We start from the raw sequence: 3,643 nt of genomic DNA, 5'->3' as shown, positions 1-3,643 counted from the left end.
CAGCCCATTGTCTGAGAGAGTGATTGTAAAACTCTAAGTACAATTATCCATGAAATCAGAGTATTTGCATGTTATAGATTATGTATTATACTCTATTGTGAGCTTTATTATTGACACTTGATTGGTTGATACATGGACTAAATGGATCAGAAAATACTTAGAATGTTAACTTTGCATGCATTATATAGAACTATAATCATGAACAATAACCTTGCAGAGCAGCATATGTTGTGCGCATGATATAATTCTTACAAACTCCTTTTTAAAAACACCCATTTAATTCAAAAGGACAAAAAAGCAACTAAAAATATATCTAGAAACAGAATAGAAAAAGTATAGTGTAACAATGGCCTAAAAATTAAAGAACAACATCAAAAGTTGGACTATATATTGTGTTTAGTCAAATGCAGCAAAAAGAGTAGCAAAGAAGAGTGCTATGATGAGGCTAATCAGAGAAGTGTTGCTCACAGAATAAGCAGAGGAAGGAGGCGCTGTAGTTGTTGGAGTAGGGCTTGGTTTTTGAGATGGTGGCATTGTAGCTTCATCTTCACATTTGGGTAGAAAACTACTCCCCTCACTAAGGCCTTTCTTTACTAGTATATCAGTCGCAGAATCAATGCCACTGCAGTAGGCAGCATGAACAGTTCCAGTAGAATAGACCATGACACCTTCACCACTGAAGTATAACCTTCCTTCTGGTACAGCAAGGTTTTCTTTCTCTTCAAGAGTTAGATTTAGTGGGATGTTGGAAAACATGCCCCGATAAAACTCATCATTATACCAGTCGTAATATTCAATGTCAGTAGCATTGGGAATATCACTACCATACCAAAGTCGCATCACATCCATAATTTCATTGTAGATTTCATCCTTAGTGAGACCCGATACTCTTTTAGCTTCATCACCAGCTAAAGGAACTAGGCATATTGCAGTTTCTACCTGGACTCCCATAAAACTTACATTTCTTATTCTCCCTCCAATTCTCTCGCTGTTTGCTTCCAATATTTTTATATTAGTTATCCCACTGTCGTGCAGTGTTCTCGCAGCAGTGATGCCTGCCATTCCAGCTCCAAGTATCAGGACTTCGGCATCTTTTTGAGCAGGACATTCCATGGAAAGTACTCCTTCAGCTACAAGGAACAATAATGCAATCCAGAACATCTTCATCTTCTAGGTGGATATATCTAGAGGGCGCAACTAATTAACTTTCACGGTCAGAGCTATGAATAATCATTTATTCAATAGGTTATAATAGGAGTACTATACTACTCATGCATGGAATCATCAGCCAGTAATTCTGAGCAACACTAACTCCATGAAATTGCTGATGATATATCTTGTGTTCAGTTTCTCATTCACTCAGTGTGATGGTGATAAAATCAACGTGGACAATCAAGATGGTGAATTCCATCAAAGTTCTTTATCAAATGTAATATACATGCATGTTTATATGCCCACAAGTTTAATGCAGTGACATTAAACCATTAGCCTCTTCCCAATAGCATTAATGTATCTATAGTAATAGTCTAAGTAGACTATAGATCTATTTAGCTTATTCATGCTTTGAGCTTTAATGATAGTCATGTACCCTATAGGGACTGGGCTAATCTGACAGCCTATGACACAGATAATCACTGATGTACAACGTACTACATCTATCAATCAAACAAAAGGTGCTGCATTTATAACTTAAATTGTTTTATTACCATGCAGGAGCTATTGATAAAACAAAAGCAATCATTTTGTACTCTAAAATCAACATTACTCATCTTTTACTGGTGTACATGTATAGCATAAACTCCCACATGACAAAAAAGTAACAACATTGGATTAGTCATTGTAAAAAAATACTCAGCTACAGTAAGTCCACTTTGCATAGAGCTACTACAGACTAGGTTATACAGATGTCATAATGAAAAAGAATAACCAGATTAGCTGTTACTACAGGTACACATACATGGATGTAGGTGTACTATATTAAATTAGTCCCCACACTAAGTGGCAGGACTTCAAAGACATTACTGTGCCAACCAACACATGCGTATGGGAAATTTTAATGGCCCAAAATTTTCACGGATCCGTCCAAAAATCAATTTCATGGCTTTAATTTTCGTGGTTTTCTATATTTTGGCCATCTTAAACTGTATAGAATCAATTTTTGCAGATTTTATTTTCGTGGGTTTTGAAAAAAAAAAACATGAGATCCACGAAAATTTTCCACTATACGGTATATAGCTAGAAAGGCTTACATACATGTATGTACATACACTGATAATAATAATAATAATAATAATAGTAATAATAATAGATTACATTTATTTGATATACTGAAAGTCAAGGGATAAGTTAACAGAAAATAATGAAGAGGAGGAGGAGGAGAAGGAGGTTATTATTTTATTTCATTTCCTTCTGGATCTTGTTGATGATACCAGTGGTGTCACTAAAGTAACGTCGCCTTCTTTTCGGACGAGCTGTTCTTTAAATTTAGAAACCGAATCTTCAAATACTTGATTAGCTTTGGACTGAGCCTTCTTGGATAAATGTGGCTGAGAAAGAGAAGAGAGAGAGAGAAATGAAGATGATAGAAGATAAGGTTTACCATTAATCCTTTTAAGAATTCATCAATAGCTCCACTTAACATGCCCTAAAAAAGAGAAACAGTATACAATTGTAAATTCTAATTGGTATATATATGCATGTAATATACACAATGCTATACTATAATTTTAAAGAAGCTATGATAAGTCTTCCAGCATTAATACCCTCCAACTCTGCCATCCTTTTTTTGCTTTAGTTACATGTACATGTATATGTACCTCAACTACTTTATCTTCATCCACTGGTGAGCCTGTCTTTGATACCATTGAGAGCTTTACTCTATTGACAAAGGAAATGATAATGTGAATATACTGTATACTGTATGAAAGAAGTAGTGTTGTTTTGGTTAATTAAAACTAAAACTAAAACTAAAACTAAAACTAAAACTAAAACTACAACTAAAACTAATACTACTTGACTTTTGGTTACTAAAACTAAAACTAAACTATTTTATTTTGAATACTAAAACTAATACTAATACTAAAATTATCATGCCTACCAAAACAACACTGGAAAGAAGCTTCCTCCCTTCCTTCCTCCCTCCCTCTCAGTCTCTCTCTCTCCTTCCCCCCTCCCTCTCTCTCTCTCTTACTCTTCTAGTTGCTTTGGTTTTCTCTTGGCAGTAGTTGAGGCAGGAACAGTTCTGTTTGGTAATAAAAACAAGAACAATAAAAATTTCATGAGTAAATCATGACAGACATAAGTGTACTATATATCATTTATGTTATTGCATAGACATTGCTGACTATTAAAAAAACATGTACATGTACATGCATCCCATGAAGTTAAAGCATGACCCCAGTACAATAACTCTCAAGACCACAAGAATTTAAAGTCATCATTTCAGTACCACATGTATTGTTAATGTATAGTGTATGTACATGTAAAGCCCAACATAGACTATGCATGCAACACAGTATTATACAGGAGTCAATGGAGCTTGCAAGTTGTAAAGGCCTCCATACTAGCCTGCAATGTGTTGCTAGCAACATCTGTGGTTACTTTGATCTTGTAAGCAACATGTTGCCAGATGGTTACTTTGATC

The sequence above is a fragment of the Amphimedon queenslandica genome, unplaced genomic scaffold, assembly GCF_000090795.2.
Source record: "Amphimedon queenslandica unplaced genomic scaffold, v1.1 AMPQUscaffold_12218, whole genome shotgun sequence".
Lineage (NCBI taxonomy): Eukaryota > Metazoa > Porifera > Demospongiae > Haplosclerida > Niphatidae > Amphimedon > Amphimedon queenslandica.
The sequence above is the reverse complement of the archived record's forward strand: the minus strand, read 5'-3'. Positions refer to the sequence as shown.